Source organism: Gopherus evgoodei, chromosome 16 (genome assembly GCF_007399415.2).
Source record: "Gopherus evgoodei ecotype Sinaloan lineage chromosome 16, rGopEvg1_v1.p, whole genome shotgun sequence".
NCBI classification, from domain to species: Eukaryota; Metazoa; Chordata; order Testudines; family Testudinidae; genus Gopherus; species Gopherus evgoodei.
Genome location: NC_044337.1, coordinates 6394129 through 6408046, shown reverse-complemented (window position 1 = coordinate 6408046; position 13918 = coordinate 6394129).

Below are 13918 nucleotides of genomic sequence, written 5' to 3'. Positions count from 1 at the left end.
ACAAGTATCACAGCTGGGTGTTACTGAACAATTGCTGACTTTCTCATTTTTACCAGAGGATTCTAAAATAAATCAGCTGGAACATAAATACTGTACTTACCTTGCAGTGTATAGTCTAAAGCGCAATATAAACAAGTCAGCATCTCTATGAAATTTTAGTTTGTACTGACTTCCCTAGTGCTGTCTCTGTAGCCTGTTGTAAAACTAGGCAAATCTCTAGAGGAGTTGATGTACCCCCTGGAAGACCTCTGCGTACCCCCAGGGCTACACGTACCCCTGGTTGAGAACCACCGTAGCCTGTGTTGGGTCTAAACTTTTGGTGGACTTTGGAGCCAAAAAAACACCCAGACTGGCCGTCTCTGCATAATCCTTTCTGAACCTTTTTTTTGAACAAAGCACTGACCTGCAAACTACTCATGACACCCCCTTCCTCAAGTAGCCATTAGCCTTTATCTCTATGCATTTACTTGTTAAACTTGCTTTTCCTGTAAAATCTTGATTGATTATGCATGACCATTATCTTTTATTAATCACTTTGTTTACTTCTGTGTATAAATATTGATGCTCACCCCTAATAAAGGGGCCACACTTATTCTAAAGCTTTTGGGGTAGTGTGAGCCCGTTGATCAACGCATTGCTGTCTGGTCTCTGACAGAATTGTGTGCCCAAATTCCAACTCCGCACGAACTTGGGTGTTGGAGAGGTGAGTGAGGACTTGCTTTATTACCTAACAATTTGGGGGCTCGTCCGGGATTCCTTCTGGTGCGGTACCTCTGTCCAGTGGTCAGACCACTCATATATGAATTGGCAAGGCGCCACAGGAGATTTCTCCCAGCCAATTCAATATTGAGGGGTCGTGTATTGGACAGCAGGGTAAACGCCAGTTGGAGGGCTCCTGTCAGACACCATGGGTCATGGGACTAGCGTGCCTCTTGAGAGTCCGTTGGGGATTGTAAATAAGTTATGGAATGAAGGGAAACTCCCAGTACAGACAGGAATGTCTAGGAAGAAGTTGTACACACTATGTGTAAGGAATTGGACTGGGTATACCGCGGTATTGGCCGACTCGGAGATGAGGTGGCCTTCGTATGGCTCTTTCGAACAGGCTGCCTTAAGAGGAGTAAAGAGCCAGATCGAAAAAGACCATCCGGGACAGTTATGTTACTGGTTTTGTTGGGACACAGCAGCAGAGCTGTGGAAATCTTTAAAAATTATGGCAGTCAGGTACTCTCCCAAGAGTGAACCCCCTCCAGGTTATTTCGATGAAGGGTGTAGACCACGGCGTGTTTTGACTCGTCAGCTGGTCCCCTCTGCACCTGCCCCTATTCCTCCGCAGGGGGACTCTCTCCTTGTAGCAGAGGGGAATCTGCAGGATCCCAGATTGGAATTTGTGCAGAAGGATAAGGAGGAATTGGAGGGGCAAACCTCGGGAGGAGTAGTTACTAGGCTTAGGTCCAAGCAGGTACAGCAGGGTGCATGCCCCCCCCCTGAGGATAGCCCAGAGGATGTCTCCGTCAAATCTCTTGCGAATAATAAAAGTATGGTTATAGAGATGCCTTTACAGGTGCACGATCAACCTTATATGGGCAATGATGGACGATTGCAACATGCTAGTATTGTGGAATATAAAGGATGGCTAGAATGGGATTTGAAAGAGTGGGGACAGTTGTCAGGGTCTTTTGGGGAAAATCCCCGAAAGATCATAGAACTTCTAGAAAGATTGTTTTTAAGTTATAATCCTACTTATACAGATGTGGATCAGTTGTTAAGTAGAGTTTTGACCGGAGAAGAACGTAGTAGATTGTGGATGGCAGAAAGGACATGGGGAGATAGCAATGCAGCTAATTTTACTTGGATGGATAGGCGGGATCTGGCCGCTGGCTGGAATCCCCTAGACTGGACTCAGCTAAGGCTGACTCAGCTGCAAACAGACCGAGAGCGATTGTTAGAGAGACTCAAGGAAATGGCTCGCCGCTCGCCTAATCAGGCTAAGTTCATGCAGATTGGGCAGGAATCTGATGAGCCGCCCAGAAAGTTCTGGTCGAGGCTATTGGAGGGGGCCCGAATGTTCACTCAGATGGATCCTGAGAGAGAAGCAGACCACCCTACTCTTATTTCATTTTTTGTGAATCAGTCGGTGCCCCCTGTAAGGGATTACTTCTTAAAGTTTCGCCCTGGTTGGGGAGGTGAGTCAGTCACTTCAGTGTTGGAAGTAGCTGATTTTGCCTGGGAGAAAGAAAGGGAAAGTAGTAAAAAGAAAGAGAAAAAGGAAGAATATAAGCTGATGGCTTTAGCTTTTCACGGCGGTGTTCGAGGCAAAGGCCGTGGCCGTGGCAGGGGATTCTAGGGTGCCCGGGGAAGAGGGTCCTGGCGACCCCAGCCATCAGGAAATTGTTTTCAGTGCGGACAGCCTGGTCACTTTAAACGTGAATGCCCCTGGGGACGCCCAGAGGGTCTGGTTGCATCCGCAGATGCTTACACAAGTGAGGAATACACCCCTGCACCACCAGCTCAGCCCATTCCCCAGGCCTGGATCAACTACGGGAAACAGCAGCAGCTGCAGCAAACTCAGCCTCCTCAATGACGGTACCCCGGGGGCGAAGGCAAACAATGTGATGGTCTTATTTCCTTAATGTCTTTAGCTGGCTCCTTTCTCACTTTCTCCCCTCCCAGCAAAGAGCCTCGTTTAACCCTTTCAGTCCAGGGACTGCCTGTCTCTTTCCTCATTGATACTGGGGCTACTTTCTCTCTTTTAAATCATGCCCCCTCTCCCTGGCTATCCTCTGAGGTTAAAACTGCGACTGGGGTGGAGGGCAACCCACAGTCTCTGGGACGCACTTTGCCTTTGAATGTTATTTATGCTGATAAATGTTTTTCTCACCGTTTTCTTTTTTCCCCAGCTTGTCTGATCCCTTTGATGGGCCGGGATTTACTCTGTAAGCTTGAGGCTACTTTAACCTGCACTCCTGAAGGGGTAGGATTATTGATGACAGTGTTAGGAGATTCGGCCCCTACTCAGGGTAATTGGGAAACACCTCTCTCTCTCTCCCCTGACCTCACTGACTTGCCTTCAACCCTCTGGGGAATTTCTGACACTGATGTTGGCCTGCTCCTTTCGGCAGAGCCCGTAAGGATTCAGGTAAAGCCTTCCTTAACCCCCCCGTCAGTCCCTCAATACCCCCTGTCTCTGGAAGCCCGGGAGGGCATCCGCCCCATTATTGAGGGATTCATTGCACAAAAGCTAGTCCGCCCTCAGCGCACTCCCTGTAACACCCCTATACTGCCTGTCAAAAAGCCTCCTAAAAAGGACGGAGACCCTGTTCGTTGGCGCTTTGTACAGGATCTACGAGTTGTTAATCAGTATGTGGTCCCTCTTCATGCAGTAGTTCCTGACCCAGCTACTATCATCAGCCAAATCCCCTGGGATGCTGAGTGGTTCACTGTTATTGACTTAAAATCAGCTTTTTTCAGCATTCCTGTGCACCCAGACTCTCAGTATCTCTTTGGTTTCACCTGGGAGGGACAAAGTTATGTCTGGCAACGACTTCCTCAAGGCTACAGAGACAGCCCCACGATTTTCAGCCAGTGCCTCCGCCACGACTTGGAAGGTTTCACCAGTCCGCAGGGATCCACATTGGTCCTATACGTAGATGACATCCTATTAGGTAATCGCGAAGAAGCTGCCCTCCGCATCGATGGTAAGGCACTTTTATTATACCTACACACCAGAGGCCACAAGGTAGACCCTAAAAAGATTCAGTGGGTCTCACAGAAGGTCCGATATCTGGGCTTCCTGTTAACCCCAGAAGGAAGACAGATGGACCCAGCCCGCATAAAGACTATTCAAAACTGCCCTCTACCGAACACCAAGAAACAACTTCGAGGTTTCTTAGGATTAATTGGCTTCTGTCGCCCCTGGTTGCCGTCCTGCGGGGAGTTAAGCAAACCGCTCCACCGACTCACTGCTAACCTTGCTCCTGACCCTTTGCAGTGGTCCCCGGACACTATTCAAGCCTTTCAGTTACTCAAGGACAGTGTGGCCTCCTCCATGTCTCTCCGCCCCCCCAATTACAGCAAACCCTTTCACCTTTTTGTCCACGAGAGGGGCGGAATTGCTAGTGGTGTCCTTACCCAGCTGAGCGGGCCCCACCATTTCCCGCTTGCTTTTTACTCTCAGCAAATCGACCCTGTCGCTCAGGGAACCCCATCCTGCACCCGGACTCTGGCAGCAGCTGCCCTGCTGATCACAAAGGCAAAGAGCCTAACCCTGGGTCATTTTACCACGGTTTGGACCTCTCATGCCTTGTCAGCCCTTCTGCGTAGGGGCACAACCCAAGTCTTTTCGGCCCATCGTCAGCAACAGCTAGAGGCCGAACTCTTAGAAGACACTAACCTAATTTTTGAAAGGTGTGGACCCCTTAATCCAGCTACCTTGCTTCCTGACCTGCCAGTCCCCCAGGACCAGCACGACTGTGTGGAAGTAGTTTACAGCATCTTACAGATAAGAGACAACCTGTTTGACGTGCCACTGGACAACCCCGATTGCATCCTCTTCTCGGACGGAAGCTCCTTCTATGTTGATGGCAAGCGTTTCACTGGTTATGCTGTCACCTCTGAATGGGACATTCAAGAGGCCACCTCACTGCCAGGCAACTGGGGAGCCCAAGCCGCTGAACTCTATGCCCTGGCCCGAGCTTGCCAGTTGGCCGCTGGTAAGACCGTTACCATTTCTACTGATAGCAAATATGCTTTTGGAGTTGTGCATTGTCATATCCACCTCTGGAAGTTTCGAGGTTTCCAGACAGCTGCCGGTAAACCCATTCAGCACCTCCCCCTCATCCACAAGCTTTTGGACGCCCTCCAAAAACCCTCTGTCCTGGCTGTAGTTCACTGCCGGGCCCATACTAAAGATAGCAGCCCCGTTACCCGTGGGAATGCCCTGGCTGACGCCTCCGCCAAGAAGGCTGCCACCTTACCTTTAGCCATGCCCACATTGGCTATTGCAACCTCCTCCTTTACTCCACCGCACCCCGTACCAGTACCCGCTGCTGAACTAAAATCATGGGAAAGCCTCGGGGCCACTCTGGTCAAAGGGACCTGGCTTATGCCAGATGGCCGAGCCTGCCTCCCTCGCTCCACGTACCCCGTGGCAGTTCGCTGGCACCATGATAAAGGGGGTCACTACGGCACGCACGCCCTCGTGGACACTATCGCTCGCTTTTGGTATGCTCCAGGCATTCAACCCTATTGCCTATCAATAGTGAAAGCATGCAGCACATGTCAGCGTAATGGACCTGCTCCACCTCTTAACAAAATTAAGGGTGGAAGACCTCCGCCTGCTGCTCCATTTCAACATCTTCAAATTGATTTTGCAGATATGCCAAAGGCTTTTGGGAAAAAGCACCTCCTTGTTTTGGTTTGCCCTCTGACTTCCTGGGTCGAAGCTTTTCCTACTGCTAATTGTACTGCTGCCACAGTGGCGAAGATTCTCCTTAGAGATATTGTACCCCGTTTTGGCATCCCTCTTGTGCTCGACTCAGATCGCGGACCTCACTTTACTGGTCATGTCCTTGGCCATTTAGAACAAGGACTGGGCATTTCACACTCCTTTCATACACCCTACCACCCCCAGTCTAGCGGGAAAGTTGAGCGTATGAATAGGGAACTTAAGTTTACATTGGCTAAATACTGTCAGGAAACAGGATTAAAGTGGCCTCAGGTACTTCCCTTGGTCCTGTTTCACCTTCGTACTCGCCCAACCCGCGCATTGGGATTATCCCCCTTTGAACTGCTCTATGGACACCCCCCTTTCAAAGGCGGGGCGCTACCACGTGCTGATGTTTCACTATTGGGAGGGGATCATATGACTGCGTGTCAGTTTCTCTCCCTACAGGCTCGCCTCCGTACCCTTTGGAAAGCCTCGCAGTTTTCCCAGACCGTGCCGCTGGAGGAACAAATCCACCCGTTCCAACCAGGGGACTTCGTCTGGGCCAAAAAGTTCGTTCGTGACGACACCCTCCAGCCAAGGTTTACTGGACCCCACCAGATTCTTTTGACAACCCACACTGCAGTGTTCCTGGAAGGACGCAAATCTTGGATCCACCACTCCCACGTCAAGCCAGCCGTAGTGGACCACAGTGACGGACCAGCAGCTCTTGTCACCACTGAGGACACTGCCTTCGACCAGTGGACCAGCTTACCTCTCTCAGACATTAGACTTAAATTAACTCGAAAAAAATGAGAGGACCCTTTATTCTGACAACTGTATGTTTTTTATGCTTTTTTAGTTTATTTTCTGCTTATGAAGATAATGCTTTTATTAGATATTCCCACGAGGTTAAAACTCGTATTTTAGGAAATAGAAGTGATTGCTGGGTATGTACTCAATTTCCAGTAAATGCAGCACAGGGACTCCCCTTCACACCCATTCCCCTAACCACTGCTAATATGACTTGGATGCCACCGACTAGAATAAAAGATCCAGTCCAACCCAATCTTACATGGGACAAAACAGAAGTGCCAATTAACAAATATCTCAGGGTAACCAATCAAACAGGATCACTGTGTTTTGTTAAAGAAAAAGGGTCAACTTTTGTGGGAACAAGTAAATGCAACATATATTTTAATGGCACCGCCTTTAGTAAAAATCTTGGCTTCAAGCCTTGCGCATCCCACTTATCCCATATGTGGATCCCTCACCCCGATCCAACCTTTTCAACTTTTTCATGGAGGGGCAGGTTTTCAGAGTCAGTTTTTAAAAAGCCCTGCTCAGATCTCGAGGGTGTCCAACTAATTGTTAAAGGATACACAATTGCCTTCTACAACTGCTCAAGCAATACTACACTGCCCTTTGAGGACAACACTACCAAATTGTGCCTCTGCAGTTCACACAACGACCCCTCTGCGTTACCGGGGGAACAGTGGTACAACGGGTGGTGGGTTACCTCCTACTTTGAGAAATGGAATACCCAAAACGCATTATATGGAACATACTGGGTGTGCGGGCCCAAGGCTTATTATTTTCTCTCCCCTGATTGGGCAGGGTCATGTTATTTGGCATGGCTAGCACCGCCTTCTCGGATCTCCCTCACTCCCCCTCATTTTCCCCACGTTCGTAACATCCGTGAAACTGACAGAGATATTAATCTCCGTGATGGTTTGTCCTGGCAGCGGTGGGCTGGTCACACTAGCTTGAAGGGTGCCATCATCCGTCTACAGGGACTATTAGAATCTTTGACCAATGAAACTGCAACCCTATTTGAGAATCAGGCCGGGGAAATGTCCCAGCTGCACCAGTTGGCTTTGCAAAACAGAATGGCTTTAGATATGATGTTAGCAGCCCAGGGAGGAACTTGCGCCCTCATAAATGAAGAATGCTGTGTTTTTGTAAATGACACCTACTCTGACACTTTTCAACGTACCAAACACCTAAGGGAAATGGCTAAAAACTACTCCTCTGGCCAGCCACCTTATGATTGGTGGGGAGCCTTATGGAATTGGCTGCCCGGACTTGGGTGGGTTAAAAACCTCTTGGTGGGTGTTGTTGGGGCCATGGTAGTCCTTATAATACTGTGTTGCTGTATTCAGTGTGTCCCCTCCCTCATAAACTCATGTAAGTCAGTTTATTCTTTTCCCACTTCAGCTAAAAGCCTTACTCTCTTCGAATTGGCCCAGGCTGAAATTGCCAAGCGGCCCTTGAGATCTTGAAATAGGGTGTAGCTTTTTGATTAATAGTTATCTCAAAGCTACAAATGGAGGAATGTTGGGTCTAAACTTTTGGTGAACTTTGGAGCCAAAAAAACACCCAGACTGGCCGTCTCTGCATAATCCTTTCTGAACCTTTTTTTTGAACAAAGCACTGACCTGCAAACTACTCATGACACCCCCTTCCTCAAGTAGCCATTAGCCTTTATCTCTATGCATTTACTTGTTAAACTTGCTTTTCCTGTAAAATCTTGATTGATTATGCATGACCATTATCTTTTATTAATCACTTTGTTTACTTCTGTGTATAAATATTGATGCTCACCCCTAATAAAGGGGCCACACTTATTCTAAAGCTTTTGGGGTAGTGTGAGCCCGTTGATCAACGCATTGCTGTCTGGTCTCTGACAGAATTGTGTGCCCAAATTCCAACTCCGCACGAACTTGGGTGTTGGAGAGGTGAGTGAGGACTTGCTTTATTACCTAACACCTGTGTGAAATGCATTGTTTGTCTGAAAGGATGAACTGAGCTGCCTTCAGGGCAATGTGCCACCCTAAAAACTTTCCTCGTGATCATACGATTTTGATGTTTAAAGGGCTGGCCCATTCAAGTCAATGGGGGTTTTGCCACTGACTGACATGAGAGCAAGATTAAGCCCTATAAGAAATCCTTGTCAGTTTACATCTGTGCAACCTCTCTGCATATAATCTCTTAGCAGTTCACAAGGTTGTCTTAACTGTTGTCCTCTAGACTGAATGAGATTCCGTCTCCTGGATTCCCCTCTAAATACAGTTTCACTCAGAACATTTATTTCTTTGAAAAAATGGCATTTTTATTACTCTTTTTGTCCTTAATGTACCATCACTTACCTTGTGCAGATGGATGTCATTGTCCTATTTAATATAAGGTGTTAATTACAATTGATTGATTCTAGGAGCTGAGCAATCACATCTCACAGTGTTTTCTGTTCTAACACTTCCTCTGGTTTTATTGTGATTTTGCAATCTATCATTTTTCTTTCTACAGCTGTTTATTTTCTCTCACCTATAACAGGAAGTTTATCCTTAGTCTTTAAGTCATATGATGACAATGTGATTTCCGGGGTTTTCATCACCACTTTTTCCATTCCAGTGAGAACTGCCTCTCTCAACCCTTTCCACTCCCTCCAGCAGCATCATGCTTCTTCACGTGCCACCACATCAGTGGAGAACTTACACCCCAAATATTCACTAAGGCCATGTCTGCGCCACTGTAAGGTCTCCTGTGTAGCCACTCTATGCCGGCAGGAGAGAGCTCTCCTGACGGCATAATTAAACCACCCCCAGTGAGTGGCGGTATCTATGTCGGTGGGAGACGCTTTCCCACCAACATAATGCTGCCCACACCGACACTTTTGTTGGTGAAACTTATGTTGGTCAGGGGGGTGTTTTTTCACACCTCTGACTGAGAAAATTTTGCCAACAAAAGCCATAGAGAGAACACTTATAAAGCTGGGAGAGGTTGCAAGTGCCTTGGAGGATCGTATTAACATTCAAAATAATCTGGACAAACTGGAGAAATGGTCTGAAGTCAATAGGATGAAATTCAATAAGGACGAATCTAAAGTTCCACTTAGGAAGGAACAATCAGTTGCACACATGCAAATTGGGAAATGCCTGCCTAGGAAGGAGCACTGCAGAAAGGGATCTGGGGGTCATAGTGGATCACAAGCTAAATGTGAGTCAACAGTGTAACACTGTTGCAAAAAAGCGAACATCATTCTGGGATATATTAGCAGGAGTGTTGTAAGCAAGACAGGAGAAATGGTTCTTCCACTCTACTCTGCACTGATTAGGCCTCAGCTGCAGTATTGTGTTCAGTTCTGGGTGCCACATTTCAGGAAACATGTGGACAAATTGGAGAAAGTCCAGGGAAGAGCAACAAAAATTATTAAAGGTCTAGAAAACATGACCTATGAGGGAAGATTGAAAAAATTGGGTTTGTGTAGTCTGGAGAAGAGAAGACTGAGAGGGGACATAACAGTTTTCCAGTACATAAAAAGTTGTTACAAGGAGGAGGGAGAAAAATTGTTTTCCTTAATCTCTGAGGCAAGGACAAGAAGCAATGGGCTTAAATTGCAGCAAAGGTGGTTTAGGCTGGGCATTAGGAAAAACTTCCTAACTGTCAGGGTAGCCAAGCACTGGAATAAATCGCTGAGAGAGATTGTGGAACCTCCATCATTGGAGATTTTTAAGAGCAGTTAGACAAACACCTGTTAGGGATGGTCTAGAGATAATACTTAGTCCTGCTCTGAGTGCAAGGGACTGGATTAGGTGACCTCTCAAGGTCCCTTCCAGTCCTATGATTCTATGTCAAACTCTGTAAAGTAAATATCCTTAAATCAAACTCTAGAGTAGTTCTCAAGCAGCACTTTTCTCACTTGGCCTATCTGTAAATTCCAGTTATTATTGATGGAAATATTTTGTCATAGGTTTGTGGGTATATGGTGCAATTGACATTTGTCAACATTTACCGATAAAAATCTAATCCTTCCAAGCCTAGTTATATGTATTTGGCTACCTAGACACACATGACATTGTTCAATAGCAATACCTGCACTGCATAAAGTTAAGCCCTTGTTCAATTTAGCAAATTCTTATAAATTGCAGTTATTGACACTACACACCAAGTGTCACAAGACACTAGGTGTTGCAACCTGAAGCAATGCAATTTGCCCCTTGCCCAGTCCTGTTTGCAATGCTGGCTTTGGAGTTATGCCCCCCAGCTCCTGCACACCCCAGTGCTGTGATCCAATCACAACTAGAAACTAAATGTAAAGAAACAAACAACAGATCCTAGCGGCGTGGGTGGCTGGGACTCTTTCCAATCCTGCTACTGGGAAGCTCCAGACACAAGTTTCTGTCCTGAAAGAGGGGATGTGGGCAGGTGCCCTCAGTCTCACCCTCTCTGCAGCATTCTGTTTTCAGGAGGAAGGAGGGTGGACAGTCTCTATCATGTGCTCTCTGTGGCTAGGGTTGTATTCCTGTTTTGTGGGCTGGAGTCAGAAAGGGCTCTGTTGCAAAGCAAACAATAAGATCTTGCTATGTCAAAATGCTCCATAAACTGTAAACAGTGATCTGCAGCCACCTCTGGCATGGGACATGGCCACACAGAGCAATGCTAGACAGTGGTGAGGAAGAGAAGAAATAAATACTGTACCCAACTGAAACGAAGGGTTTTGGATTATGCTGGAGAACTGCAAGGGCACCTACCTGGACATCAATTACAAATCAATTTCCCACTTTGTGCTTCATGAGAGACCTTTGTTTGTTTGTTTGCCTGTCCTTTCCAAATCAGGCACAGGGACTGCCCTCTCCTTTGAATAGGACAACCTGCCATTGTATGCAGATGCACAAACTCCTGCAGCTAACTGCTCTGAATCCAGCCCATGGCTCAGATTAAGAGAAAAATCACCCCTCCGAGGTGCAAAGAGGTCAGCATCATCTCACAAAAAATAGACCAAACCAAAAATCCTACCACTACAGCCCTGCTGTGTGGAACCAAAGCTAGATCTCAGCCTCACAATTCAACAGCTATGACCCATCTCACTCTCTCTCTCACACACACACACACACACACAAATGGGGCTCAGGAAACTTCTGGAATGAATCATGTAACTTCATAGTATCAATAGAATGACATGGGATTAATAATGCCTAGCTCTTATGTAGCACTTTATCCATAGATCTCAAAGTACCTTACAAAGGAGGTCAGTATCATCATCTACATTTCACAGATGTGGAAACTGAGTCACAGGGAGTTGAAATGACTGGTCCAAAGTCAACCAGCCAGGGGTGCCGGACAGGGGGGGGCAGGGCCCCACACTTTTACCGGTCATAAGGGAGCAAGCGATGGGAGGAGTGGTGGTACAAGGGACGGGCCTTGGGAGGAAAGGGTAGCGGCTCGAGGAGAATGGGCAGCGCAGGGGCGGGGCATAGGGGTGAGGCCATAGTTTGGGCCCCTCTGGCCCCTCAAATTTGTTTTCAATCTGGAGATAATCCTATCTCATAGAGCCAGAAGGTCATCGAGTCCAGTCTCCTGCCTTCACAGCAGGACCAAGTACTGTCCCTGACAGATTTTTGCCCCAGTTCCCTAAATGGCCCCCTCAAGGATTGAACCCACAGCCCTGGGTTTAGCAGGCCAATGCTTTTTAGGGCACCCAGCAGACCTGGGTAGAACCAGGTCTCCTGAGTGCCAATCCAGTGCTCTCTTCACTAGGCAACACTGCCTCTCTTTGGCTCTATTAACCCGGGTGTCCTGACCGAATTCAGACATAGGTGATTACACCTACTTATCATGCACTGGGTCTGCATAGCTGTATTCACTAACTGGGTGGTCATTTCTCTGGCAAACTGTTTTTCAGTGGGAGGGGGTGGGTTGCGTCACTATGGCAAACTCATGGCTCAGGGACAGGTGGACAGCATAGAAATGACAGTACTGTTCCAGCGCAGGATTGACATGCATGGTGTCACGGAGTGTCGGGGTAGTCACGGCCCCCGCTCCCCCCGGCTTCCTGAGATTCACCAGGACTCTCAGCCAGCCAGGAAAGCAGAAGATTCATTTAGACGACAGGAACACAGTCCAAGACAGGCCTTGCCGGTACAGACAACAGGACCCCCTTAGGTCCATCTGGGGGGCCAGGGAGGCAGAGCCGCATTGGGAGACCAGAGCCCCGTCTGGGCTCCCCTCCATTCTCCCAGCCAGCTGCAGACAAACTCCCTCCAGCCCTCCCCCACCCTTTGTCCAGTTTACCAGGCAGAGGTGTCACCTGGCCTCCAACCCCTTCCTGGGTTCTCATGTTACGTGCTCAGGTAGCCTCCCTCAAGGAAAGTCCCCCATCCCCAATGCAGACGGTCCCAGCAAAACTCCCCTGCAACCTTTCCAGGCCAACACTCCCCACTCAGCATTCAAAGAACACATTAAGAACATTCCCAGTTTGTCACATATGGCACAGAGGCACACAGCAGAGCCCACGTGAGGCCTGCAGAACCGGCATGCATGGACCCTCTCCAACAGGGGTGAGGTTGTGCCCTGGCCACATACAGGTGACGGCACAAGGAGCTCTCCTCATCCTCCTTTCTACCCTCGTTGCAGGGCCAAATGCGAGCACAGGGACTGCCCTCTCTTACTGCAGCTGGGGAGCAAACCCCCCCCCCAAGAGGAGGAGTTGGCAAGATGTATTGGCAGAAGGAATGTGCAAGAGGGACAGACGGGCAGTCTGCACGCTGGGCAGCTCCAGGAGAGATTGGGCTAGTTTCTGTGCTGGGCCTCTAGTGTTGGAGCTTAGGTAGAGAGGGTGCAAAGATGGCTTGAAACCAGCTCTGTACCTCCCTACATGGGGGTTGCTCGGAGCCAGCAGGACGCCAGTCACAGAGAGCAGCTACTGTAATTTACGAGAGCTTTGCCTGGCTGCCTGTGGGCTGCTCTGCAGCACAGAACGGACAGCAGGATCGGGCTGCCTGCATTGGCCCTGCACTAATCCTGTCCTGGGGGTAGAATCTCCCAAGGAGCCATTCCACCTCGCTCACCCCACAAGAGGCAAAAAGGGACCAAGGCTGGGAGTAGAACCTGTCCTGTTGCACCTACTCAGGTACACCCCTTCCCGTGCCACACCGCTCGCACCATGGAGTGCCTGCTGTGCACACCATCTAGCCCCATCATTCGTGAGTGACGTCATTCATTCTTCCTACTTCGTTCTCTCTCCTGGAAATCCTCAGCCATTCCTTTCCCTTCTAGTTTGTATTTTTCTCTTGTTCCCCTGAAGCCATAAACAACAAAGTTGTTGTTTATATTAAGACCTTGACTTTAAAAAGCCACTGCTGGCTGTCCCTGAGCTTTTGTTTGTCTAACGTCTAGCTCTGCCTTGGGCCTGGTCTACAATACTCATTTAAACCGATTTTAGCAGCGTTAAACCGATTTAACCCTGCATCCATCCACACAACGAGGCCTTTTATATCGATATAAAGGGCTCTTTAAACCGGTTTCTGTACTCCTCCCCGACGAGAGGAGTAGTGCTGAAATCGGTATTGGCATGTTGGATTAGGGTTAGTGTGGCTGCAAATCGACGGTATTGGCCTCTGGGCGGTATCCCACAGTGCACCACTGTGACCGCTCTGGAAAGCAATCTGAACTCAGATGCACTGGCCAGGTAGACAGGAAAAGCCCCGCGAATTT